The following is a 12,153-nucleotide window of genomic DNA, read 5'->3' as shown; positions in this document are numbered from 1 at the left end:
ACCAATAACAGAAGCTGCAGTGTCCGCCCTTGAAAAATGATGGCACACGCAATTCGCCATTTACGCGACCTTGCATTGAAAAACAGACAAGAAATTCAATCCATGAAGTCAGTTTGAGTAACAGATTTCTGAATATGAAAGCTTATCAGATGTCAGAACATTGCACAGCAGTTTATAATACACAGTTAGGAAAGTTATCACGGCGGCAACTATTTTATCTTCTGTAGTGACTGTTGTTGATTTAAATGATAGAAGTACTCTTTTCACGTAATCCAAAGTAATCCACCAGGATTGTGCTTTACATGTATGTGATTGGCCAATGCAGCACCTTGCCAGATGATGTCATGTAGTGTTTTGGCAAAAGTTGAGCCTGGTTCACATTTTTGCAGAATGACGCTGTGTTTTTACACCAGAACCCTCTGCATTACATCTACTCCTTCTCCCTCATTGAAAAATCCAGAAACAAAGATGAAAGAAAGGATAACTCCATTTTATTACAACTTGGGTCTTATTTTTGTAGTTTTGTCCATCATTTCACTGAGTGATAATAACACTGTACTCATTGAACACATAATGTCAAAGAGAGGAGAAAACAAAGGTGAACTGTTGTAAACAACTGTCACAGTTCACAGACCCACTTCCTGCTTCAACCGATGCTATGACCTCACTGTGTGCACTTTTATCCTGTCCAATGACAGATTATTAGCAACATTTCAGATTGGCTCAATTTCAGTTTGACTTCCAAATAAACTGACTGCTTGTGATGTCACTATGTTCCCATATCCCATCTATTAACTTGGTGACTACAGTATTATCAGAGCTGATAGAAATGATGGATAAAACTCCTAGGTTTGGCATGTAGTTATAATGGTAAAGGTTAGGGTGGAATACATTATGTCAGTGATGGTCCTCACAAGTATAGGGGTACAAACAGTGTGTGTGTTAGACTGTGTGTGTAAATCAGTGATGTGATCTGAGGTGAGTGTTCTGAAGTGGATTTCCTCTTGGCAGCCCTGCAATGTGACATAGTCCTGTATGCACACGCTCTCACTGATGCATGGCCGCTGAGCTGATGTTCGCAACCTGACGTGTGCACAAATGCATGCACATACACAAACACACACACACACACACACACACAGACGCACTCATATGCATGCACATATTAACGCACAGAAATACTGAGTCACTGCTATGTAATGACAAGGTAAGCCATTGTTGAGCTGCTCTCTGCCACACTCCGCTGAGTAATGCCCTGTGGCTAACAGGCCCACACATCCATATTAGTCTGCATTACACCAGGATACACCCTCATCTGTCTGTCTGTCTCACTCTCATCACACTGCACGAGTTGTGTGGATGGCATGTATCTGTAAACACATCTGATGAGTAACAAGACTAGGTCAGAACCTAGTATATGGCTGGACTGTGCATGGTCAGTGTGTGAAATTGTGACCAATGTGTTACAAGGATAGTCAGTGGTAGTGTCTATAATGTGAATTCCTGGATGTTAAATGTTCATCTGCAATTTTCTGTAGTGGTCCCAGTAATATTTGCTCGTACAATGTACTGAAGTAGCATATCACATGACATGGTTAAGCTATGTTTGAGTCAAAAAAAAAGGTTATAAATGCAGTTGCAAGAACAATACTTTCCACTCACATCTTGGGATGTTTGATTTGAAAGAGAACTTATTTTAATTGTAATTATAACTATTCTAATTACCTGTCTATTAACTCCCTCTGCTCTTTCATCTGTTTCACTCTATGGATGTCTCTTGTTTTTCACTCTGCATTGAGTGTTTTGTGGGAGTGATTGTTATTTGGGGTGCTTTAACTCTGCACTCTCCCTCATGCCTCTATGTGCCTTGTTTCTGCCGCTTTTTTCCTCCTGTCCTCCCCAATTTTTTTGAGTTACAAGCCCCCACTGGTCTGAACTAACACAGATGCAGTGTGGGCAGGGAGGTCAAACACAGTTCAACACTGACTGTTACTTGATGATGATGATGATGATGACGTGAGACCAAGCTGATTTTGAGAAGATCAGGGGTGACACTGGAGACAGAGGCAAGACAAAGAGTAAAAGGAGAGTGAAATATAGAGGTACAACACTATATTTAAATGTTGATGACTGACAGTTTAATGGCAGGTATATGATAAGTTGATTTGCAACTTAATTTAACTTTTTTGTGTGTTTTTGGCCTTATTTTTATGATTGTTAATATATTCTAATATAAGTTTATTCAGGCTAGGTCACTTTAGACATTATGGGCAACTGTAGCCCTGCTAATGTTAGCACTAGCACTGGCGGAGTTTGTCCCTCTTTGCCAGTCTAGGTTCACTGTTTACCTGGGGACAAACTCTGACATAGAGGCTAATCTGAGGACACTGAGGTATCATCATATCGCTTTAGTGCCCCTTGATTCCACTCATTTTTTTCCTCTTTTCCAAAGGACATCCACTTTCTCCACTGGTAGCTCAAACAATGCTTTGTGGTAGGAAATGGACAAGCCAAATGCTGCAGACTGACTGGCTGTTGTTGTGTTTATTTCTGCTGTGTGATAGTCTGTTAGATCTATTCATATCAAGTAAAAAAATGTCTGAAGTTTTTAACAACATAACCTTAATTGTGATCCCATATCGAGATCGTTTTATCGCCCAGACCTAGTTGGTGTTATGGACACATTTCAGTCAGTACCAAAACAGTTTTAAGGTTTGACAACCTTCCATAGTTCTTCATTTACTTTCCAAAATCATGTCTAAATACACACATCCATATGGGACCAGAGACACACGCAAAGTCACACAGGTATAGGCTGAAACAGTTTAATTCAACGGGCCAACAAAATTCAAGTGAAGTTGGATTCATCTTTCACGATGGGATGAGCGAATGTCTTAGCTGTTTGGATATTTGTCAAGTCAAATCAACATGACAAATATCAACTTGTTGTCCTGTATATAAAATTCTCACAAACTCGTTTATCTAAAAATGCTACTTTTTGGAGGAATGGGCAATGCTTTTTTTAGACTAAGCACTAGCATACCTTTTTCAGGTTAACTTGCTCTCAAAGTCACAATAATGAACACAACCTCTTCGCTGTCACATTGATGATGTACAGCACAAACTTCAGACGAAAAATTCAAGTTAAGGATTTAGAGAAATCAGATCGAATTTCATGCAGTGAACATGAATGCAGCCTTTATCTAAGCAGCCAACCTTTAGTAAACACACAGACCTGTCAGAACATGTGGAAATATCTGCCAGAACAAAACAGACAAGCATCAAGAGCTCAAGAGCTCAGAACAATCAAGGCTCCATTAAGCATCAGTCAGACAGCCAATGCACATATTCTATTCAAAACTACAAGAACTATTCCTTTAGTCCAATAAAAGCTCACTCTGAACAAACTTCAACAACACTGCAGCCCACACGGATAAATGTGTATTAAATATGTTGAGAGCCTGTTTTGTACCAGTATTTAGTGATACTAGATATTACAAGTTCTATTCCAAATAAAACATTCCACAAATATACCAGATACCTCAGAATATATCGATCATTGAATTGTCTCAGCAAATGTAAATACATTAATGTACAATATTTTGTGCGGAAGTGAAAATTTTAGTGTCAAAGTGACACACAAACCACAGGATAACTGAAATCAGTGGAGACCACTGATCGACAGCACATTTCATTGTAACACAGTATATGTTTTCATATTGTGTGTAAAAAAAGATCACAGTGTGACCCAATGATGGAGGCAGAGGAAATGTTCGTTCTCTAGGGAGCCTAAATGTGGCGGTGGTCGTACCAGATGAAAGGTCAGGGGTCACAAAACCACCAACTTTGAATCAGTATCAACACCCATTATCTAACTGAACTAGCATCAGCCAAACACGACCACTTCATATCAAATATTTTTTTGCGGTTAATGTCATAAAACTGAAACAACACTATTTTAAACCTTCTACAACAATAAGATTAAAATGTGCACAAGCCTAAAAAGGACATTGTGGTATGAATGTCTCTACTTTTAGTTTAGTTTTGTCATTTATCAATGCTGTGAGTACCACAAATCAAATTCCTTTCAGCACCTGAACAAATAAAACCAAAACCATGTGCATGGATAGATAACACTACCAGAAAGTAATCTGGGTGAACCAAGCCTTTAAATTTCATGGCAATCTGGTCAGCAGTCGTTGAGTTGTTGTCTTGACCAAAGTTTTCAGGCAGATGGAAAGATGTACATACAGATCAACCAAGTGAAAGAGGGACCAAACATCAACGAGACATTATCATCCATCCATCTATCCTAGTTGTACACTCACTCGGGGTCATTTACCTGAGCTGACAACCAACATCTAAATCCCAACCTTTGTCTACCCATCCATTTTCCACCCTTTATCCTGGACCAGGTCAACCAGGTCACGCTTACCTTCACTCGAGAACAAGACCCCAAGATACTTGAATTCCTGCACACACCTCTCAACTCATTCCCAACCCAGAGGGATCAGAACCTTTCTGCTATAAGCAAAAGCTGTGTCCCCATTCCATAAAACACTTACAGTACTGTATAAAGTAGCTACATTCTATAGACTATCATAGTATTAGGGATGCACGATATTGCATTTTGTGCCAATATCTGCTATGCCGATATTTTCCAACTCATTTTGGCCAATTGCTGATGCCGATACTGATATATGCACATATTTTTTCCCCTTGCCTGAGGAGACTAATACGCATGCAATCATAGATTGTACTAAGTATGATCAAGAAAGACAATATATGAAGGAAGAACTTAGGAATTTCAGGAGCTCAGCATTAAAACTTTAATAAACCTGCCAAGTAGGTGGAGCAGTAGAGTTTTCTTTGAGTTTATTAGACAAGAGAGGATTAATGTGTAGGATTTAATCTCTGGTCCACACTCCAAAGCAAAAGGTTTTTCAAACAGAGTGGTACATCCTGTCAGCCAAGGTGTTTCCTATCTGTGCAGCTGAGTACAGCAGCTCCTCAGCAGACTATTCCACCCTAACAGTCCCAGTGCTTCCTCCACAGGTTCCACTTCACTCAGCTGCCCAACAGACGCACTGCTTCTTTTCACTTTATAATAACATCTGGGGGTCGGTGAATCCACACGGAGAGTCAGGGCTAGCTGGGAGGTTAACGGAGTGTTAGCTGTAGCATGGCTGGAGGGAAGCACAGCCAGCTAGCCTCCCTTAACCTCCCAGCTGGGGCTCTCCGTGTGGATCCAACCGGAGCACCGAGCCTGAGGCTTGTTATTCAGGTTAAAGTGGGAAGAAGCAGCCGGTCTGTCAGGCAGCAAAGTGAAGTGGGGCCTGCAGAGGAAGATCCGGGACCGTCAGGGTGAAAAGGTCCATGGAGGGAAGCACAGACAGGCAGCAGAGGAGAAGGCAACAAATCGGTTTCTGGCCGATGCTGATATTTCATTTTAAAGCCTTTATCAGCTGATACTGATGACGTGCCAATATTATCGTGCACCGCTATATAGTGTACTGTTTTTGCAGTTAGTACCAGAAATCAATGCAGTATGTGTGCAGATGGACAATAGGGTACATTTACAGCACACACAAAAAGTGTTTTATTCTGTATACTGACCCTTGAGTATACTTAATTTTGTCACTTATTCAGTGTACACACTACACAGTCAATACCTGTATAGAATTAGTGTGTATGATGGAGCTGGGACACAGCTGATGAATGAGTGAATGACTGAATGAATGAATGAATGTCTTTCAGCGTAAGTAGCTGCTTAAGTCGTCACTCACTCATTTTTAATGATGTGTAAATGTGTGTCTGCTCCATGCATACACAAACACACACATCTGTAAAAATAACTGAATACATTAACACTGACATGAAGTGTAATTTTGTATGTGGGAAGGGAGAGGCTTCCATCATAGTGGAGGTGAATTAATGAAAGGTCATCAGTCTAACCATTTAAAAAGGAATCAGTCTGGCTACTTCACATTACAAGGAGCAAACTACAGGCTGATGACACAAAGGAAAATAACTGTGGACTGCCTGAAGCACTGAAATCCAAAAACATGAAACACATATTATGCAGTCCTCTAAAACTCTGTCGAGTGTTTCTGTCGAGTGTTTGAGGTCTTCCCACCTCAAATAGACAACGTAAATTTTCAAGGACTACTAATTACAGACCTGAGGGAAGTTGACGAGTCAGATTAGCTCACCCCCACACTGTAGTCTGAAGAGAGGACTGATGATGGTTTTTAGTGCTGTCACGTGGGCCTAAGCTGGAGCCATAAAACATGAGTCATTGCTCAGCTGTAGTAGAATGCGTCAGTTGGTGTAATCAGTTTTTTCTACAACTGAACATGTCCAAGAACACAGAAAGTGACACTGACTATAGCAGAGGGTTTTGTTGATCAAAATAAACATCATACTGGTTATTGCACTGCACTTGCATGAGAGACATTTGCATAATACTGTTTCAGTGTAACAAAGACACCAGCTATGATTTACAAACTGTTGCCAAATAAAATCTGGGGCCAGATGCATAAATGATGCATACACACAAAAACCATGCATATGGCATTTCCCGCACATGGTGAGAATGTGTGCACCTCATGCATACAGACCACGCATACACGTTTTTTTCTAAAGTGATATGAGGGTGATGTGATGAGGTGGAGATGAAATACAAGGTGAGAAACGGAGTCAACGTGTTATTTTTCTGTTAAGACTATTTATTTTATCCACTGTGACACACCATGTAAAGTCAGTTTTTTCAATTAGTAAATTGAAAACCCTTGATGAGTTTGTGTGTAAAACAAATTAATTTCCTAATTTTCATCAAGTCTATTTTTAGGAATGTAAAGACTTTTAACAAGGGATGCATGACATTGGATTTTTGCCGATATCCGATAAGCTGATATTTCCAACCCATTGTGGCTGATTGCCGATGCCGATATATGCACATATTTTTACCAGCTGGCTGAGGAGGCTATTATGCATGCAAGCATAGATTATACTATAATCAAGAATGACAATATATGAAGCAAGAACTTAGGAAGACTGGAGTTCAGTAGTTCAGCATTAAAGTTCTTCCCTCATATAGGCTATAGTCTTTCTTGATCATTAGTACAATATATGATTGCATGTGTAATAGTCTCCTCAGCCAAGTGGGGAAAAATATGTGCATATATGAATATCGGCAATTGGCAAAAATGACAGTCAAAAAGTAATTGTGTTAAATAATTGTGATCCAATATTGAACAAGATAATCGTGATTATAATTTTTGCCATAATCAAGCACCCCTAAAAAATACATAAATTGTGATTTACACACACACACACACAAAGAGTTTAAATATGTAAGTGATAAATTGTAAATATGTATGTAATGAATTGTTTTCTTTAAGAAACTGTTACTTGAACATTTTTCAGTGTGCTCCTAAAGTTATATGTGTGCTCCTAATTTTTTTCATTTATGAGCACATGTACTCCTTGAAAAAAAAGTAAGGACTGAACACTGCTGTCAGATGTGAAGAAACACTAAGTAACTGGAGTGTGGCGCAGTCCAAGGGCTTCTGTCACAGGCATGTAGATGTTTTCAGACCTGGGCTGACAGTTCTGACTTTACCCATCCCCCCCTCCCATTCTCTCTCTCTCCCTCTCAACTGGAGAGAAGGATTTCAGAGTACTCTTCTTGTGAAATATCCTCATAAATCCCATGACTTTGGCCAAATCCTACATTAAAAATCACATTTTTTGTAGGATATTTCGTCGCAAATCCATTGATACACGTTTCAAAGTGGTCAGACTTATAGTTTAGACATCAGAATCATTTGTTTGACACAAAGTCCATGCCCATAGATTGCCTCCCCATTGGTTTACATTGTAAGGTATGATGTCGCACTACAACTTTCAGGGCTTATTAGATCTAAACCGTTCGAGTTATTACAAAGGTTTTAAAAATTTTGTTCAGCACAGTGTGATAAGTTTGAAGCCGATACCATTAATGCCCTAGGAGGAGATAGCTTTTGATCATGGTCCAAAATTGGCACAAAGTCGTACTTTGATGAGCGCACTGCAGACTTCCTGTTGGATTTAGGTCAGGGGTGTCAGCATATAATTTGTAGGTCTTGATGAGACGAATAATTAAGTTTTGGTTCAATCTCTCTACAACATTCCTACGGGCAGTGGCAGCCATATTAGATACATAGGTGGTGCTATAGAGCACATTTTGGCACTTTGGGGGATAATTTTTACATTTTATCAAATTTGAGTTTTTGAGCATGTTTAGGGGGTCGAATTAAGGGTTGAAGTGGCATAATAATAAAGAAAGAAGAAGAAGAAGAAGAAGAAGAAGAAGAGGAAAGAAACAAACACACAAAATACAATAGGGTCTTTGCCCTTTGGGCTCAGGCCCTAATAAAGCTGTAGTAGCAGACTAACGTAAACTAACAAGTAAATCAAGTACATCATCATTGCTCCACTAGGCCTGTCTTTGATGTTTGACAGTGGTCAGGTGCCAAACTGAGGTCAGGCAGCGGCCATTGTACCCTCTGACAGCTTTGGTAGAGTGCCAAGCCTTTGAAATGGACCTGGCACTGCTTTCATTCTCCACCTCACATTACTGGTACAGAAACAACAGTAAAGCAGACAGTCAGAATGACAAAATGTGGGTTATGGGGTGAGAAGACTGGAAAAGAGGAGGAGAGGAGCAAGGAAGGAGGAAAAGAAAAGGAGAGAGAAGAGAAGATAAAGAATGTAAAGAGTAAAGAAAGCAGAAGACTTTAAAAACATTAACTTTCAGCCAATTTAAACACTGCAGTTAAAAATGCACTTTATATATTATCCAATAAAGTCAATGCCACCAATCTGTACTGTCAGATATCCGTATTTCATCACTACTGAAAATGTTTAAGATGTCTTTAATTACATTTTACTGGCTAAGATATGAGAAAGTATGAAACGTGTTTTTTCTTTTCAAAATACATGTTTTACTGCTGTATGGTGACGAGATCTACAAAATGTTTCAGAAGAACTGATCCATTCAAACCTGCCTATTCAGTTTGTGTTGGAATGTGAAGGGTTACATGAAAGAAGCCTCTTTTGTCAGCCTATCAGAGTTTTTGGCCTCCACAGTTGCTGGGAAGAAAACGCGGCTTTCAGTTCTGAATGTATCCGGATCATTACCATGCTGGAACACCTGTGCTGCACTGAGTAGGCACACTATCTGACAGTCATCGTAGCCGGCAGATCCACCGCCAAATTTCAGTGGCAGCAGCTGCGTTTACGTCACCATGACTACATGGCCCATACAAACATAAACAAGTCAACGAAGACTGATAAAATGTCATTCAGGTTAACATAAAATCATATTGTGAACATTACTATCCATGTTGGCAATTATTTGTCAGCTAGGAAAGCTACCATGGCTTTTGCCCTGTAGGCCGACATTGTTGTTTGTTTTGTCAGCTGATGATCATGTGATTGTTGCCGCTGGTTGACAGATAACAAAGATTACAGGCAGATTACACTCCATTTAAAAACATAGTTTAAACAGTGTTCCCGGCCTTCGCCATTACGTGTTGTGGTGCACCGGTGCACTGAAATGGAGCAGACACAATCACAAGCTAGCAGGAAATAAACTGATAAACAAGCCAGGTGTAACCACAGCTAGTGAGGATTATCCTTGCCTTTTCCAAGATTAACTTTTAATTAAAAGCTGAAAGAGAGACCTACACCAGAGCTAATTTGGTGCAGAAAACCAAGGTTTTTTTCAACTCCAGGGTTTCGTTTTCATATAACTTTCATCAATGTGATCATTAAAGGGTATGTTTTTAAAATCTAATAACAGCCGCCATGCAAGCTGATATTATTCTGGCCGCTGCTGCCACTGTTGTGTATGTTACACTTTATTTGGAAAAACAGTCATTAATATGAACATGTTGCTAATGTTGGCTGTGTGCTCGCTGTGATTTGTGTGCATATGTGCGTGTGTGTGATGTATAGGCTTATTATACTGTTTGCTCGTTACAATGGTTGGACTAAGTTAGTGTCTTATTTTTGTTTCAGAGCTGAAATTGTCATAGGTAACTTTTGCAGTATTATGGTAGGAAAAGGCCAGCCTTTGCTTTTCATTTCCTCTGAATGGTTTGATGAGTATGAAAATGATGTGAATCATATGCTATGACCTTCACAGTCACCAGATCTCAACCCAATTGAACACCTATTGTGTGGCTTAAATTTACATTATCAACATTGTAGCACTTGTAACAGTGATCAAACATTAACATGGACAGTGTCTCTAGTCTCTAAAATATCAGAAAATAATTTTTTTAATTTTTGGAGGTAAATTCACCCACTGACTCAACTTGCCCCAACATCACTGGCACATTTTACCCCACAACCTCCATTTTGACAAAACTGTTTCACATAGTGGTTAAGAGCTACAATTATACTAAGTTTATGACCTTGTTTTGTAGCTTACACTGACTTAAATTAACATGTTTGTCCACAACGTATCTATTTTAATTAAGATACAAGACTGATAACTTTAGTAACATGATGAATTCACTTGGCAGACAAAAATATTTTTTTTTTTTGCTCTGTTTTGCTGACCTCTCTCTCCATGTGCTTGAGTCCAAGATGGATTGAGTAATGTGAACTATGCTTTCTTAATTTGTGGTCACATGATTACGCTTGTTTATGGTTACATAGATACAGGGGGTGGTTCGTTTTACCCACTGGTTCGACTTACCCCGTTCTCCCCTAACTATTTGAATCAACGTGATGAGCACAAATCAGGAGCTTTGAGCCACATCACCCAAACCTAAATATAACTCCAATTCAAAATATCTCGGTGGTCATAATCTAAACTGAAGATATTTAATTTATGAAATTAAATATATAAAAACATTTGAAGATATGTCTTTAAAAAGGTTAAATATTTTTAAAAAGATAAAATATTGTATATTGGGTTATATCCAGGGAGCCATTGAGTTATTGTTCTTTCAGACTGCTATGCTATTGCAGATTGTAATTGCCCTGCCACACTCTAGTTATGACTCATCTAAATGCATTTGGAGATACATGTAATTATGGATAATTAAAGGCAGGATGCTTGCCATAGGCTACTTTCAAGTGTGAATGCACACAGGTGCACCAGCGCCACTGGATTACAGGTGTAAGAAGGAGACTCTGTACGATATGTGCCCCTGAGGCAGACATCGGTGCAAAGCAAACACGTCACATGCCGTCATACAGGCTTGCTTAACTATTACTTTTACTATAGTTTGACAGTTCGCTGTCGCTCACCACAGTGGTGGTGTACAACTATCCGGTGTGAAAAGACTGGTAGAAATCTTACAGAAAGCAATATTGCAAGTTGATATTTAATTTAAATAACGGCTATTTGGTATATTATAACAACGTCGAACGGAGGAGTGGACCAAAATGTTTATTTCTTGTTTTGTTTTTTCTTATTTACATATTACTAATCAACGCAACGGAAAATGAAAAGATGTTCAAGGAGTTTGCGCTACATGTCTCTCCATAGAGCAGAGAGGTAACTTGGTTATGTGTTACAGCTGAACAGACACTAAACCACCTGCATCATCGTGTTTACAGAGCAGCTCGTTAGTCCGGCTGTGCAAACAAGAATACGGGCTTCAGTTAAAGTGTGAATGAAGGTGTCGGTAGGTTAACTAAAAGTCTAAACTGTGGTGGCTAGTGTGAGTAAATTCTGCTATATTTTTATTTTAAGCAACTACAAAGACTGCATGTCGGTCGGTGAAAAAGGTGGTTAGTGAAAGTTCTCATTAAATATTTTCAACGGGCTTACCTGGAGGGAGAGTGTCGCAGTGCGGATGTCGGTTCAAAATACTGACCTAACGTTAGATAACTTGCGTTTTGGCATGCAAATGAAATCCCAGCGCTTTACGTCAATTTCAACTGTATTTCCTCCTCCCTATCGGTTTATTCTATCTACAGTATGCCTCTGTCAAAATCAGGTGCATTGACAAACCCCGCCTCTCTCTCTGTCTGTTGCTGGTGAACTATTACAAAACTCCACCTCAGCAAATAATGCTGGCTTTACCAGTCTGACTAGCAGAACAGTTTAACTTGTCAACTTTACGACACAACACAAGACACTTATTATAG

The 12,153-nt window shown here is 39.4% G+C and overlaps 1 protein-coding gene and 1 long non-coding RNA gene across 5 annotated transcripts in view; one reads left to right on the top strand and one right to left on the bottom strand.

Moving 5' to 3' along the window:
* The window catches only part of si:ch211-207d6.2 (sickle tail protein homolog), a 118,641-nt gene that overhangs the window by 60,929 nt on the left and 45,559 nt on the right, over positions 1-12,153 (bottom strand). Inside the window, exon 1 of one of the 4 annotated variants that reach the window (XM_067604803.1) lies at positions 11,834-12,027. The exons of the other annotated variants lie outside the window; for them this stretch is intronic. The gene's annotated coding sequence lies outside the window, so the exon portion shown is untranslated. Of the gene's footprint in view, positions 1-11,833; positions 12,028-12,153 lie in introns of those variants that run through there. 4 annotated transcript variants of the gene reach the window in all.
* The window catches only part of LOC137193579 (uncharacterized), a 4,713-nt gene continuing 4,062 nt past the window's right edge, over positions 11,503-12,153 (top strand). The window contains exon 1 of the long non-coding RNA XR_010930850.1: positions 11,503-11,687. This is a non-coding gene — a long non-coding RNA (uncharacterized lncRNA). The remainder of the gene's footprint in view (positions 11,688-12,153) is intronic.

This window comes from Thunnus thynnus, chromosome 12 (assembly GCF_963924715.1).
Source record: "Thunnus thynnus chromosome 12, fThuThy2.1, whole genome shotgun sequence".
NCBI lineage: Eukaryota > Metazoa > Chordata > Actinopteri > Scombriformes > Scombridae > Thunnus > Thunnus thynnus.
The sequence above is the reverse complement of the archived record's forward strand: the minus strand, read 5'-3'. Positions and strand labels throughout refer to the sequence as shown.